We start from the raw sequence: 16,443 nt of genomic DNA, 5'->3' as shown, positions 1-16,443 counted from the left end.
GTAATTAGCTCTTTTGCTTCCTTAAGACTGTTTCTTTGTAAGACAATGGCCTTTTCAGCTGGAAGTGCTCCCTGGCACGGGGGAGTGGGTGCATGCACACGCACGCAGGCTCAGCTAAGAGACGGGAATTTGTACAACAGGAAAATTGCAAAGACCGAAATCCTCAGGCCTTAAAAATAAGTGATAATAGAATGATACTGCCAATTACTGCTGGGGAAGAGCGTTGTCACAGGGAGCAGCTCATGGAGATGGAAGGATGAGGGGTGGAGAAAAGATTCCCTTTTGACAGTTTGCTGTTAAAGGGAATTTGTCAAGGGTGTTAAAATTAGCTCTAACTGGGCCAGATCTTTGGATGACATAAATCAGCCTGTAGACTTCAAATCGTGATCTGGCCACATACTCCTCTTTGTTCTTTCTCCATCTTTATTATCTGCATCATAACACTCCCTGAGAGCTGCAACGACGCTTTAAGCTCCATTGTCTTTGTGCGGCACAAGTGCAGTCAGAGGAAGCATTTCCACGCGATGATCTGCTCTGCACAGTCTTTTGTTGCTTCAAAAATGACATGGGGAATTGTTTGGGCTGGAAGAGCCCTCTAAGATCATCCAGTCCAATCATCAACCCAGCATCGCCATGGCCATTAAATTACATCCCCAAATGCCATGGCCACAGGTTTCTGAACACCTCTCAGGGTGGTGACTCCTTTCAGGGAGCTGTAGAGAGCAGTGAGGTCTCCCCTCAGCCTCCTCTTCTCCAGACTAGACAGCCCCAAGTCCCTCAACTGCTCCTCATAAGACTTGTTCTCTACTAAGCAAGTGTGGGAGAGTGGGACCTTGTCCAGAGGAAGCTTTAGGCTGTGACATTGGTATTGGTTGGCCCACTGGTGTTTCTGTGTGGGTGAGACGAGCTGCTTCCCACAAAGTGATGGAGTTGCCTTTGATGAGTCCTGTTGCATACCACAGGGAGAGCACTGAAATGGGAATCCATCATCCTGCACCCAGCCCTGCTGATTAGAAATACTGCAATACCTCCAGGGAGCCTTTGCCTTCTGGAGTGACCTGCTAGGGTGCAGAGGTGCAGAGAGGGTTGAAGAGAGGGCAAACCTTTAAAAGACACTCTCAGATGGGACAAGGTCCCACACCTGCATGTGCCTGATCTGCCAGCCTGAATTTCTGGGTAAGCTCTGCCACATGATGGCAACTGGCTGCAAGCTGCCAGCAAGGAAACTAGAGAAGAAATAGTGCTAGATAATGGTTGTAAATGTATTATGATCACTCTTTTCATTAGAAACTTCCTTGGTTTCTCCCTGGTGTACAGCACAAACAGCTTTCACGTGATTTATCTCTGTGTGATTGGGGAGGAGAGGCAAAAGGAATAAAGCATTTCTTAGCCATTAGACACTTAAAAAGGCAGTTGGGAGATTTAGAGACACAATGCTTATTAAAACAAATGGAAGCTGTGTGTCTAAATCCTCTGGTCATCCTTGAAAACCTTTCCCCTCATATTTATCTTGTGGTTACTTCCAAATGGGGCATTGCACATCTCATTTCTAGTGTGTATCTAAGTGCAACTGGGCAGGCAAACAGTGATCACATAGGGGGCCAAGTCCAGCTCTGTGACACAGTCTGCTTAATGCTCTGAGTAAGGAGAGCACATCACAGAGTTCTGAAAGGTTACAGAGCATTTTCTGGGGAACTCTTTAGAAGAAAAAAGTCTTGGCCACTCCAGGAGTGCTGACCCATTTATTCTGGCCAGAGAAGTTAGGGCATATTAAATACCAGTTGATTATAACCCCCATAATAACTGATGTTCAGCAGCTCCGCTGTTGGAGAAGAGCTCATTGCATAGCAGTTAACCCTCAATGCATATATATGAGATAATCAATTAGTATTTATTTAATATACAATAACCTTGCAATTACAGCTAAATTGAAAGCCTCTTTATGGAGGCCTCACAGAAGGCTCTGCTCTGTGCTAACCTGAAGCCAGGAATTTGCATGAATTGCCTCAATCTTTGTCATCCTCTGTGCCCCCAAAGATTATTTTAACAGAGTAAGTGAAAGACTGCAAGGGTTGTGCTTGTTACAGGCACTTCCCTACTAAGAGGGAATGAGTTATAGGATTGAGCATGGAGAAGATTTAATTCAGGTGTTTGCTGAATCACAGAGTGGTTTGGGTTGGAAAAGCCCTCTAAGATCATCCAGTCCAATCATCAACCCAGCACCACCATGGCCACTAAACCCTGTCCCCAGGTGCCACGGCCACAAGTTTCTGAACACCTCCAGGGATGGGGGCTCCAGCACCTCCCCGGGCAGGCTGTGCCAATCCCTGACCACCCTGGCAGCAAGGAAATTTTTCCTCATCTCCCACCTAACCTCCCCCTGGCACAATGCCAGGCCATGTCTTCTCCTATCACCTGAAACTAGGGAGGAGAGACCAAGCCCACCTCACTGCAACTTCCTCTCAGGTAGCTGTAGAGGGCAAGGAGGTCCCCCCGAGGCTTCTTCTCCAGCCTGAACACCCCCAGCTCCCTTGGCTGCTCCTCCCCAGCTTTGTTCTCCAGACTCTTTGCTGAGCTCTAGCAAACATACCCAAAGTTCTCCTGTTTCTCCTGCAGCACAGCTTCTGTAGTCAGATCCTGCTCCAAAGAAAGGTGCAGCTGAAGAAGACAATGTCTGAATTTCTCCATCAGAGGTGGATAGAAAAGGTTGCCCTGCTTTTCCCAGAGCAGGCATGGGAACCCTTGCTGTGGAGCAGGATAACCTTTCCATGCCTACATGTTCCACCATGCTCTGCCATCAGGGACAGCAGGAGGCCAGGAAAGCACCTGGGGTCACTTGCTCCATTGCAGGCCATCAAATGTAAGTGTCCCAGGGTAGACTGGGAGGGTGCTGGGTGTAGAGAAGTTGGTGAGGTGCTGATTGTGTGGTCCCAGCAAGATACAGAGGCCTGACAGGTGGCGAGTGAGAAGGAAACAGAAGCACTCAGACACAAGGCATGTGAAGTAGAATAAAAGTGCTTTCAGATGTAAGAAGAAAAGAAAATGAGGGAGAGAGAGGTGGACAGCAAGACAATACAGAAAGCAAAGAAGTGGCAGGGCTGGGTAATGGAAATTGGGCAAACTGGGGAGCTCAGGAGAGGAGCAGCTGAACTAAATTGCTCAAAATGAGCCTCTCCTGCCTTCTGTCCTGAGCTGCCATTTATACCTGTGTGGCATGTGCAATATTAGCAGCATAAATCCACACCTCCCTTCCCCCTCTGGTGTAAGGGGTGAGAAGGCAGAGAGTAGCAGGGAGCTGTTCTGTTCTCCCTGGAGCCTGGGGGAGTTTTATATTGGAGTCTAATAGGCCCAGAACCTATTTGGAGCTGAATTGTATCACCCCGCCCTATGCGATAATCTCTGTTCTGGTGGGGGGAAAGCTGGGAAATCAAGCAGCTTCTCCAGAAAGTCAATTTTGGTTCTCAAAGTGGAGCCAGCTCAAGAAATTGCCATTGATCCACTTCTGAACTTGGAGCAAATTTCCATAAAAATAATCAGATCCTCTCAGCTGCAGAAGTTTGCCAGGCACCGTCTTGCACCGGGCTGGGCTGGGGAGACAGGGGCTGAGCAGCACTTCAGTCTCTGAAGAGGGACTTAGGTGAGGGAGGGCTTAGGAGGTGATGCCTTGGCCACCCTCCTTGTAACATCTTGGCCACAATGAGTTAAAGAAAGCAAGCTGTTTAAGTCTGGTCCTCCCCAGATCAGAACTGGAGCAGCCCTTATAAGGCTTAAAAAAAACCCCTCAATTAGTGTAGGCTCTTGAGGTGGTACCTGGGAAGGAGGCTGGCTGAAAACCTCCTGGAAACTCAGAGGAGCTGTGACACTTAACCTGGAGCAAGTAATGGCAGCTCCACCCCAGAGCAATGTGAGGAAGAGCAGAGCCCCTCTGAGGCAGCCCTGAAGCTATGAAGCGTTATATACATGTGGGACAGGGGATGCATGCCCCCCCCACACCCCCTTGATTGTTTTCCTCCTCTACTCTGTCCTGGTGAGACCACATCTGGAGTACTGTGTCCTGTTGCTGCCAGGAATCTGATAGGTGCAAGGACACACCTTGGATTGAAGCAGGTGCTCTTTATTCCAGGCCAGTGCAAGTGTAACACCACAGGAGAGAGGACCCAAACCGTAAGACCAAAAAAGCCCCAGAGGAGGCCCCCTCAGCCTCGTGGTGACTCCTTTCACCCCCTCATGCAAACAATGCATTAGCATAATTTAGGAGAGCACAGCCCAGTCTTTTACATGCATCATGTCTTGTTTTGGCCCTGGGCCAGATGTCCCACGATCATTTCCTCCCCCGTGGGAGGCATCCTGGAGCTGTGGGAATGAAGGCCAAGTGCTCACACACAGCTCGTTGTTTTTCTTTGTTACATCAGATTCTCGCAGTGTCCAGTTCGGGGTTCCCCAGCTCAAGAAGGACAGGCAGAGGGCACAGCAAAGGGCTGCAAAGGTGCTGAGGGGACTGGAACCTCTCCCTGATGAGGAAAGGCTGAGAGAATTGGGGCTGCTTAGTCTGGACAAGAGCAGCCTGAGGGGGATCTCGTCAGTGCTGAGCAACATTCCAAGGGTGGGTGGCAGCAGGATGGGACCAGGCTTTGTTTAGTGGTGCCCAGTGCCAGGACAAGGGGTAATGGGCACAGAGTGGAACAGAAGAGATTCCATTTGGACATGAAGAGGAACTTCTTTAATGTGAAGGTGCTGGAGCCCTGGAGCAGGCTGCCCAGAGAGGTGGTGGAGTCTCCATTTCTGGGGACATTCAAAACCTGTCTGGATGTGTTCCTGTGTGACCTTCTCCAGGTGACCCTGCCCAGGCAGGAGGGGGTTTGACTCAGTGACCTCCAGAGTTCACCATTATGTGATTCTCTCCACAGGCAGGCTCCCAGCCTCTCCTGGCTGCAGAGTGGCAAAGGGACCCAAGGGGATTTTGGGGGGAAAAACAGCTGGGGCAGAAACAGGCAAATAGCTGTGGATTTGAAACATCAGCAGGTGAAGTTTAATGAAGGGATAAGCAAAATAAAAGTGAAGGAGAATGATAATGCTGTTTGAAGGGTACTAATGAAGGTGGTAGAAAAAAATTACTTTAACCATTTTAAATCTGATGGAAGACCTGGATGTAATTTAACTGGGAAAATTTAATTGTGTTTCAGGCCAGCTCTGCTGCAAAGTAAAATATGGGCACACATCCTCATCCTCTGCCCCTCCCGTACTTGGGCAGGGTTTTGCTGTTTGCTGTTCACTGCACTAGAAGAGACCTTCGTGGTCTTTTTCCCTCCAAGGACAGCAGCAGTCGTTTGAGCAGGCGATGGTCACCTGTACTCACAGGTATATGATGGATTTGTAGCACCTGCAATAAATTACTCCTCCTTTTTCCTCTTACAGCTTCTGGAAACATTCCCACTCCCTGCCCTGTTCATCAGGACTGCCCCACGGCCGCCTGCGTCTCTCCCTGTTTGCGAGCAGGTGCCGCGGTGTGAGAGACGGCGCCGGGCAGGGCAGCGCCGCTCCGCGCAGCGCAGGGCAAGCACAGCGGCGAGGATGCTGACGGTGCCCAGCGCTGGGTGCCGCCAAGTCCAGCGGCCACGACAGCCAAAGAACCGCAGAGCCGAGGGAAGCAGCTGGCAGTCTGCGTGGGTTTTGCCGTAGGTGTGACTTTATGCGGGTGAGTTTTCTCCCGGAGACGCTGGCTCTGTGGAGCTTGGCGGCAGCCAGGCAGGAGGCTCCAGCTCTTGTAGGAAGGGAGAACCAAAGAGCCCCTTGGAAATGTCAGGAAATTAACCGAGGCCTGGGGTTCTTTTCTGGCAGAAGAGCACAGGGGATGTATCACCGAGCTCTGGGGAGCAGCACTCCTGTGCTAATCTATTAATAATAAGCAGAAAAAAAAGTAGTAAAGTAAAAGCAGTTGAGTACAAACCAAAAGCACACTCCCCCCGCTGAAGACAACCTGACTGTTTTCCAGGCTAAGGCTTGGAGGATTTTAGTCTCTCTACACTGCATGGGTGACATCAAACTTCAGAAATTTAGGAAATTAGGCTAAACGTTTTCTATTAACCTGAAACTCTGCCTTAGAGAATAGATACCACAGAAGGAATTTTCATGAGAAAGAAGTGGGTAAAGGATGCTTCAGAATTATTTTAGTGAAACTGACTCCAATGCTAAAAATGAATTCTGGGGCAGGACAATAAACTCAGACAAGAATATTAATCCTGCTTCCAATCATCCAAGGAGTCAGGAGGAGTGGATTCAGTCTGTCTGGCTTGCACGGGCCTTGGGGAGGCCCTGCCAATGCTATTCTTTCCAGCTAGATTTGCCTGTGACTCTTCAATGTTATTAGTGGAAAGAATTTCCTCTGTGGAGCAGCAGCCACCTCTTCCCTGCTGCTGCCTCTGTTGTGGATTGCTCCAGCATACTTCGTGCCTCTCTCAGACCCTGCAGGCAGCTCCAACGGCTGTGCCTGCAGGGTGTTATCCAGTGTTTTGCCCAATTGTCTGGGTGCAAAATGATCCTTCTAAGCTAATCCTGATGGACAGTTTTCTCTGAGGACTCCCCTCCACCGTGGTGCTTTCAGAGCACTGACCTACCGATTATGGGAGAGGACTTCTTGGGTTTATATCATACCTGTTGGTAAAAGCAGAAAGGGAGGTGCTAGGGCTGAGGCCCTGGGTACTCATCCCATCACTTTGCTGTGCTGCTCTGTGGATCCCCAGGCAGACCAGCTCACTCCAAGGGCTTCCCCCAGCGAGGGGTTCTCCAAAGCTCTCTTTGAAAGTCCTGCTCTAGACACAAACATGTTGAACTTCTTGAAGTGTGGCTGCAAGGAGTAAGGAATTCTGCTCCGTGACACATTAGAGTCCTCAGCTAGCATGCACCAGGGCAGGGTAAAATCACAGTATCACAGTATCATCAGGGTTGGAAGAGACCTCACAGATCATCAAGTCCAACCCTTTACCACAGAGCTCAAGGCTAGACCATGGCACCAAGTGCCACGTCCAGTCCTGCCTTGAACAGCTCCAGGGACGGCGACTCCACCACCTCCCCGGGCAGCCCATTCCAGTGTCCAATGAGTCTCTCAGTGAAGAACTTTCTCCTCACCTCCAGCCTAAATTTCCCCTGGCACAGCCTGAGGCTGTGTCCTCTCGTTCTGGCACTGGCCACCTGAGAGAAGAGAGCAACCTCCTCCTGGCTACAACCACCCCTCAGGTAGTTGTAGACAGCAATAAGGTCACCCCTTAGGCTCCTCTTCTCCAGGCTAACCAATCCCAGCTCCCTCAGCCTCTCCTCATAGGGCTTCTGCTCAAGGCCTCTCCCCAGCCTCGTCGTCCTTCTCTGGACATGCTCAAGCATCTCAATGTCCTTCCTAAACTGGGGGGTCCAGAACTGAACACAGCACTCAAGGTGAGGTCTAACCAGTGCAGAGTACAGGGGCAGAATGACCTCCCTGCTCCTGCTGACCACACCATTCCTGATGCAGGCCAGGATGCCACTGGCTCTCTTGGCCACCTGGGCACATTGCTGGCTCATGTTCAGGTGGGTATCAATCAGCACCCCCAGATCCCTCTCTGACTGGCTGCTCTCCAGCCACTCTGACCCCAGCCTGTATCTCTGCATGGGGTTGTTGTGGCCAAAGTGCAGCACCCTGCACTTGGAGCTATTGAACCCCATCCCACTGGACTCTGCCCTTCTGTCCAGGCGGTCAAGGTCCCGCTGCAGAGCCCTTCTGCCCTCCAACTCAGTCACATCTGCCCCCAGCTTGGTGTCATCTGCAAACTTGCTGATGACTGACTCCATGCCCTCATCCAGATTATCTATGAAGATGTTAAAGAGGATGGGGCCCAGCACTGATCCCTGAGGGACACCACTAGTGACAGCTGCCAGCTGGATGTGGCACCATTCACCACCACTCTCTGGGTCCGGCCCTCCAGCCAGTTCCTAACCCAGCACAGAGTGTTGCCATCCAAGCCATGGGCTGACAGCTTAGCCAGCAGTTTGCTGTGGGGGACAGTGTCAAAGGCCTTGCTGAAGTCCAGACAGACCACATCCACAGGCCTCCCCACATCCACCAAGCGCGTCACCTGAGCATAGAAGGAGATCAGGTTGGAGAGGCAGGATCTGCCCAAGATTGTTTCAGCTGTGTCATCTTCTCTCAGGTGGCCAGCGCCAGAACAAGAGGACACAGCCTCAAGCTGCACCAGGGGAAATTTAGGCTGGAGGTGAGGAGAAAGTTCTTCACTGAGAGACTCATTGGACACTGGAATGGGCTGCCCAGGGAGGTGGTGGAGTCACCGTCCCTGGGGCTGTTCAAGGCAGGATTGGACGTGGCACTTGGTGCCATGGTCTAGCCTTGAGCTCTGTGGTAAAGGGTTGGACTTGATGATCTGTGAGGTCTCTTCCAACCCTGATGATACTGTGATCCTTCTGATCTCTCGTTCTCCATCGCCACAAAGGGGTGCCTGGCAGCACACAGCCCTGCTGATTTAAGCTGCCCAGGCTCCCGTGTTGGCTGTGCTGCTGAAGTGCCTGAGCTGCCTTGCAGGACTTGGCCATAAACTGTGCCAGCCCAAGGAAGGTGTTGCTTGTTTTCCGAAGGGAAAGGTGAAATCGCCCCACGTGTGTCCTCTATCTGCTGCCTGTAGGGAAAACATAACTGCCTCTCCCAGGCTTTATTTATTGGCCTGCTTGTGCTCCCCGCAGATGGCTTTGTGTTCCGGCGGTGCTGCCGCGTGTGAGGCTGTGTGGGGTGGGCGTGTGTGTGTGTTTAGGAGGGGAAAAAAAATTCCTTGCTGTCAGCAAGTGATGTTACAAACCTGGCCTGACAAGGCTGGTTGTATATTTACAGTTGGTGCGAGCGAAGGCTTCATCAATCTTCGGGCTCTGAGAGGGACAGGACTGCTCCCATGAGCACCTGCTCTGCAGAACAGCTGAACTGTGACTTTCCAGGGAGCCAGCTGTAAATTTTAGCCATTCCCGCCGCAGCCCACGCATGCTTGAGCTCTTTAACCTTCCCAGGCTGGCAGGAGTCCCAGCAATCAGTTTAGTGCAAAGACTGGGGTTCTTTTTAATTAACCTTTTGTTTCCCACTGCAGGTGTTTCAAAGTTTCTTCACGCTAAAAAGGAAGAGGAAAAGCAAACTGTTTGCAGAGGTGCATCTGCTCTTCCGCTTTTGGTCTGCGCTGAGTGATCAAACGGGACCAGCCCCTCTCGAGTTGCTCCTCCTTGTTTGCTTCCTGGATGTCTAACAGCATCCACTGTGAATCTGCTGCGTGGATTCCCTCTGGGCATCTGCAGGAAGTACTCCTAGGAGAGCACTTTGGCTTTGTCCTGCAAGGTCAGTTTTCCTTCTTCCACCAGACACTTCTCCTCCGACCCATTCCTCTTTCTCTAGGCAACTTCTTTCAGACACTTGACTCCCTCAGTGTGCTGATGTTCTGTTTAATTGGTTTGGCCTCTTGCACCCAGCCCATCCAGACATGAGAAGTTTGATTACAGACTTGCTGAATGCTCCTGTAGCCTCCAGTCTTCCCAGAGTATCACAGTATCACAGTATCATCAGGGTTGGAAGAGACCTCACAGATCATCAAGTCCAACCCTTTACCACAGAGCTCAAGGCTAGACCATGGCACCAAGTGCCACGTCCAGTCCTGCCTTGAACAGCCCCAGGGACGGCGACTCCACCACCTCCCCGGGCAGCCCATTCCAGTGGCCAATGACTCTCAATGACTGAGTGTTCAGTCAGTGAAAGGAAATACACCCTCCAATGAGTCTTATAGCTTCAAACAGGCCAAGCTGTGCTAACCATCTTTAATGGTACACTGGGCAAAGCCAGGGAGGAGGCAGAGTGCAGAAGATGCTTGGGGAGAGGATATAGATGGATCACTCTTGGGAAGTGTAGCAGTAAAAACACTTGAGTTCAGATTGGCAGTCTTGTTAGTAAAATCAAGCTGTAGTGCTTGGGAAGGGAAGTCCTCCTGTGCTGCAAGGGAAGGGAAGTGTTGTCCTAGGGAAGGGAAGAACTGTCCTGTTTGATCAATGAAATTGTTAGCAGATTTAGAACCTGTGGGGGCTGTTCAGCCCGGAGAAAAGAAGGCTCCAGCGAGACCTTAGAGCAGCCTTCCGGTACCAGGAGGGGGCTGCAGTGACAGGATAAGAGGCAATGGATTTGAGCTGGAAGAGGGGGATTTAGACTGGAGATGAAGAAGAAACTCCTCACAGCGAAGGTGAGGAGACACTGGCACAGGTTGCCCAGGGAGGCTGTGGATGCCCTCTTCCTGCAGGTGTTCAGCACTAGGCTGGATGAGGCCTTGAGCAGCCTGGGCTAGTGGATGTGTCCCTGCCCATGGCAGGGGGTTGGAAGTGGATGAGCTTTAAGGTGCATTCCAAGCCACTCCATGAATCTATGATCTCCAAGAACATTCCTGTGTGGAAATTTATCATAAGGGGAAAAAAAAATTTAATTTCATCCCCCACTTAAAACAATAAAATCTGTCTTTGAGGGAAAGTTTCAGACTTTCCTGTATAAGAGGAATAATGGTTTCCATGATTTAATAGGTGCTAAATTTGGTGAGGAGTGCCAGCAAATCCATTTCACATAATGATATTTTATCTCCTTTGAAATGGTCATTTTCATGAATGTCTTTTTATTGCTTCCCTTGTCCCACAAAGTGTCCAAGGTGGTGCTGCTCGGCCTCAAAAGCTGAGTGCACAGAGGCAGGGATGGATGGAGAAACCTCTTAATAATGGTGCCACAAAATGGGCAGGAACTGAATGACAGTTCAATGTGCTCCCTGTAAAGAAAGGGTTTCTGCTTTGACCCTCAGGGCTGTGTCTTTGTAGTGCTTACTTTTGTAGGAGTTCAGGTGGTCACAGCTGTTAAAAACCAGAGGTAAGCTGTGAAGCAGCTCAGGTGGGGATAGGAGCAATAAGAGGCTTTCCAAAGAAGATCTTGCTGGAAGTTTCAGTTACAAAAAAAAGGAACTGAAATCAGTCACTCATTAATGGAGTTTTTGTGCCTAAGATGAAGGCAGTTTGTGGGTAAAAGGAATGATCTCATAGAATGTGTTGGGTTGGAAGGGACCTGAAAGATCACCTAGTTCCAAGCCCCTGCCATGGGCAGGGACACCTCCACTAGCCCAGGTTGTTCAAGGCCTCATCCAGCCTGGCCTTGAACACCTCCATGGTTGGAGCTTCCACTTCTCTGAGCAACCTGTTCCAGCACCTTGCCACCCTTCCACCTAAATGCCTAACCCCAGCCAAGCTTCTCCCAGTTTGAAGCCATCACCCTTTGTGCTATCACTCCATGCCTTTGTAAAAGGTCCTTCTCCAGCTCTCCTGCAGCCCTGGGCAATGCTGGAAGGTTGATCTAAGGTCTCTTTGCAGCCTTCTCTTCAGCCAGACTGAAATGTTTTGGGTATGTAATCAGAATTTCACAGAGCTAATCCTTTTCCTCTCGTAGCTCTGCTGAGATGGATGAGAGTGTGAGTTAGGAAGGTTCACAGATTGCTAGGCTCCTCAGAGTGTCCACTGTATCTAAACTAAAACTCATGGTTCTGGCTTCATGCTGCTTGGTACTTTATGCTGCCTGGAGGCAGCAAGCACAATCTGCAACAGTTGTCACAAAAAGCAACCACTTTAGGGATGAGAATACAGACTTTTTTCATGGGAAAAGCAAGCAAAACATTGTTCAAACTCAGAACAAACCAGAAGGAAGTGGAAAATACACAAGGGTAGGTATCCAAAGGGCAGCATATGACCACATGGTGCTACACAAAATGCCTGGTGGCGTTCACAAGCCAACACGAGGTGTTTGCTGCCTCCCCTCTCCTGTGCCGTATCCTTGCAGAATCAAAGGCATCTGAGTTTTGCCATCCTTTGAATTCTCCCATAGCAGTTGGTTGGTTGCCTGCCTGGGAGCTCTGCCTGTGTGGAGAAACAAGGCTGTGGCAATATTTGGTCCCTAAACTGCAAATTCAGAAGGAAGCGAGGAGCGAGTGACAAGATGAGCCGTGGTGGGAAATGAAGGGAAGGCTGTGAAAATGGTTGTAATAAATAATATGAAATGTTGCATGGGCCAAAGGAATAATAGATCAGCAACAGAAAGACTCTAAAAGCTGCTGAGAGTTATTGATAGACGTTGTGCAAGGCAAAAAAAAAAAGAAAAAAAGAGTCAAAAAAATAAATCCCTGACAGTGTTGCCTTTGTGTTCACAGAGGTGGGCGGCAGGGCAGATGCTAGCATGAGAGATAAATCTCCTTTTGCATAAAGAAGAAATATTGAAGGAAACTGAGCAGAGGTGACAGAGAAATTGAGTGTTAAAAGATGCTGAAAGCATGTGGTCCATGTCAAACCCTGGGCAGATTTTGAGCCAAGTCAGCAAAAAAGCAGGAGAAATCTGTTGAGGTGAATGAGAACCTCGTTGAAGGCAAATAATGGAGAGGTTCATGCCAGGCTCAAGTCCAGAGGTTGGAGGAAGCTTTCCAAAAATGAAAGTTGGTGGTACAGAGGAAGACACCAGAGGCCAGTTTGTGTTTTAATCTGGAGCTACAGGAGAGAAATAGTTAGGAGCCATTAGGAGTTTAATGAAGGAAAACCACCGAGGATTAAACATTGGAAGCTGTGCCAATAAAAGGAGAAGGAAACTGATGGTGACTTTCTGAGGAGTTCTTGTAAATCAGAAGCCAGGGAAAGTCCAAAGATGCAGCTTCTGCAGTGGCAGGAAAGGCTGGGACAGGACACAGCTGAGAAGATTAATCTGGAGTAAAAATGCTGAGTGTGGGGCACAAAAGTTCTTGTGGGGTGCTGGGATGATGACTCTTTGTAACTGAGCTACTTGTGAGGATGCCTTGGCTGGCACTGCCTTAGCAGTGAGCTGGGCAAAGATCTGAAGGATCTCCAGGAGAATAACTACTGAGATGAGCTTACCTGAAGGAAGCACCATTCAGAGACAAGAGGAAGGGAACCAACACTCCAATAGCCTGAGGGAGCCTTGCTTGACTGAGATAAGATCAATCCAAACACTGCTCGGGCAATTCCCTGCAACAAGTTCCCATGAAGGATTTCTGATTCATGCACTCCTGACTAACCTTCGAGTGTCCCTGAAGAAGGTAAATGCAAGCTGAACAGCTACCACCAAACATGGTGCATCAGACTTGCCACTGGCTAACCAGGAGAAAACTGCTCTTCAAAAACTTCAGTGTTTGAGGGGAAAAGAGCATCACTTTGGTTCTCCCCAGCTGCCTGATGCCCATTTATTTGGTATCCAAAGAGCTTTAGAGCTCTCATCATTACCTTGCCTAGAGTAAGCAGATGACAGGGACACAGGAAGAGCTTTGGCTCCTGAATCTCATGTCTTGGTTTTAGGAAAGCTGCCTGTTCTGCTACAGAAGAGCAAAATGGGAGCCTGGAACCAGGTGTGGAAGCAGCTTCAAGAGGAGCTGTGTGTCTTGCTTCTCCCCTGTTCCAACCTGCTGCTGTGCCCTAAACCTTCTGCTTCTTAGCTCTACCTTATAAGCTCAGCTCCAGTTGGGTTTTGGAGAATGAACCCACTTGAAAAGTCCCAGGAGCTCCTCAGGGGACAGCAGGAACTTTGCGGGGGGGACACACATGAATTTGTGCCTATGTGGACACTTCCTTTGAGCTCCAGAGGCTTCTGGACAATGTTGAGGGGAGAAGAGAACCGAAGCAGGGATTTTCCAGCACTATTCCACAGCAAGGGCAATGAAGGTGGCAAAGGGTCCAGAGGACAAGTCTTATGAGGCACTGAGAGAGCTGGAGTTGTTTAGCCTGGACAAAAGGAGGCTGAGGGGAGACCTCATTGCTGCATTCAGGAGCTGCAGCTTCTGAAAGGAGGCTGGAGCCAGGTGGGGTTGATCTCTTCTCCCTAGTCTCAGGTGATAGGAGGAGAGGAAATGGCCTGAAATTGTGCCAGGGGAGGATTAGGTTGGAGATGAGGAAAAATCCCTTTGCTGCAAGAGAGGTCAGGCTGCACAGGGAGGTAGTGGAGTCAAGAAATGTGTGGTCATGGTCCTGTGGGACATGGTTTAATGGGGTTGATGGTTGGACTGGACTATCTCAGGAGGGCTTTTCTAACCTCAATGATTCTATGATTCTAAGTCTTGCCTGCAAGTGAGTGCACCCTCAGTGCCTCAGACAGCCTTGTTTGGGGAAGACACAGCTGCCTGTTAGATCCACCCCTTGTTATCCAGCACTGATTAATTTGTGCCTCTGATGGAAGGAAATGAGGAAAAGAAGAAACACAAGGCCAGTGTGTGCCCTGCTGTGGGCTGGGACAGGCTCCGCTGCTCCTGGGATGGCTGCCAGACTGCTCCTGGTGGGACCAGCACAGCTTCGCAGGAGGCGGCAGGGCAGGATTGAACTTGTCTCGACTGCTGTGAGCAGCTGCCTCAGGTAAAGCCCTGGGTGGAGGAGGAATCGGAACGGGGGGGGGGGGGGGGTGTGTGTCACTCTGGGTGCAAAGTGCGCCCTGTGAGGTGGTGTGGGACTGGTGCCATGTGAAGATTGTGGCTGGGTGGAACCACCTTGTCAGGGCACCTCCTGGAGAGGAAGGGACTTGCTGTGTCCCCGTGCAGCCTCTGCCGTAGCTGGAGGTGTCCCTGCTGCCTGCAGGGGGTTGGACAAGATGCCCTTTGAGGGTCCCTTCCAGCCCCAGGCAGTCTGTGGCTCTGTTTTCCGGCGCCTTGCGGCTGAGCCGCCGCTAGAGGCTGCTCCACACCTCATTAAACCGGCGGAGGAGCAGCAATTAGCGGCGGAGCCCCGCACCGCCCGGAGCCTCCGCCGCGGGCAGCGGCCGCTCGGAGCGGGCAGCACTCGGAGCGGGCAGGCAGCCGGGTTGGTGGCAGGGACTGCTGCTGCCCTGTCTCGCTGCTCGCCTGCAAAAGAGAGCAGGCACCGGAGCAGGCTGCCCAGGGAGCTGCTGGCATCACCACCCCCGGAGGTGTTCGAGAATGTGTGGCCATGGCACTTTGGGACGTGGTTCAGTGGCCATGGTGGTGCTGGGTTGGTGGCTGGACTGAATGATTTAAGAAGGCTTTTCCAACCAAAGCAATGCTGTGATTCTTTAACGTTTATTTCTTGCCTTGCCTTCCCTCCACACTTGGCACAGAGCAGCACAGGGAGGCTAAACAAGAAATAGAGTGGGCTGCTGGGTGTGGGAATTGGAGAAATCCCTTCCATACAGCCGTCGAATGGGTTGGGGTGGAAAGGACCTTAAAGATCATCTAGTTCATGGCCTGCTGTGGCCACTGCTGTAGCTGTCTTTAAATCACAGTTTATGCAGCATGACAGATGCTGACAGGCACAACCTGGCAGAGAGCTTTCCAGCTTCACCCTTTCAGATCACTGGGTAAAAAAGCAAAGCCAAACCAACACAGGGGCAATAGCAGCAACAACAAAAACCCCACACCAAAACACAAGCAAGCAAAACCCCCCAAACAAAAAAACCCTGGTCCAGTGTCACTGGTGAAGAGTACAGAAAGGCAATAGAGTGCTGGCTGCAGCCACGGGCTCTCCCTAGCACAGGACACCAAGCTGACGTCTAGGCTATAGTTTTGCAGATTAGTAAGATCAAGTTGGTGGCAAAAGAAGGCAGAGGGGAGCTGAAATAAAGTCTGAGCTTTGGGGAGAGGAGGAAAGGAGGCTGGTGAAAGTGCTGATATTTACTTACTGTAAGCGTTGAGCCTATAAAACCTTCCCTCTCGCAGCAGCCTGAAGTGCCGGGCAGACGCTGGCGATCGCATGCTCGAATGAAGTTGTATATTGTTTTGTGCAGGCAGCAGCTCGCAGCAGAACTGAGATTAATAACAAGCCCAGCTTGCTGGGTGTAAGTTAGACGAGCACAGCAACGGCTGCTGATAGCATTCAGCCTGGCAAAGCGATCCCCACAGCACTCTGGCTGCGATTTGCATGGACACACCATCTCCAGCTTGGTTCCTTCTTGGGGGTTTGGTTTGGTTTGTTGTTTGGTTGATTCCTTTATTTTTTTTTCTTTAACCAAAGTGAAAAGGGAATGAATTTCTGGGGTACAGCCTGCTCAACAAACACCACGTGTGCCAGTTCCTCTGAGACAAAGGAATTCAACTCACAAATAAAAAAGCTCTTGCAAATCTCTCTCTTGAGAGGAGAGGTTTGCAGGGAAGCTGGGGCTGCTGTTTAGATGCGTTTCTGGCAAGGCTCTGCCTGGCAAAGCCAACAGGGATTGCTGAGATCCTGGAGCAGAACCCCAGCTATGTATAAATGTAATATAATTATTTACCTAAAAGTATATATTCAGCCTGGAGAAGAGAAGACTCCAGGGAGACCTTGTAGAGGCCTTCTGGTATCTGAAGGGGGCCTATGAGAAAGCTGGGGTGGGACCTTTAACAAGGGTTTGTAGTGATAGGATGAGAGGAATGGACTGAG

General features: G+C 50.4%; 1 long non-coding RNA gene across 4 annotated transcripts in view; it reads left to right on the top strand.

Annotated features, from left to right (window-relative positions):
- LOC135187390 (uncharacterized) overlaps positions 1–16,443 on the top strand; it is a 61,564-nt gene that overhangs the window by 25,146 nt on the left and 19,975 nt on the right. For all 4 annotated transcript variants that reach the window (XR_010307329.1, XR_010307330.1, XR_010307328.1 and 1 more), the window contains exons 3-5: positions 5,416–5,695; positions 9,117–9,358; positions 14,261–14,433. This is a non-coding gene — a long non-coding RNA (uncharacterized LOC135187390). The remainder of the gene's footprint in view (positions 1–5,415; positions 5,696–9,116; positions 9,359–14,260; positions 14,434–16,443) is intronic.

Source organism: Pogoniulus pusillus, chromosome 27, assembly GCF_015220805.1.
Source record: "Pogoniulus pusillus isolate bPogPus1 chromosome 27, bPogPus1.pri, whole genome shotgun sequence".
Taxonomy (NCBI): Eukaryota; Metazoa; Chordata; class Aves; order Piciformes; family Lybiidae; genus Pogoniulus; species Pogoniulus pusillus.
Note: the sequence above shows the minus strand (reverse complement) of the source record. Positions and strands in the feature narration are given on the sequence as shown.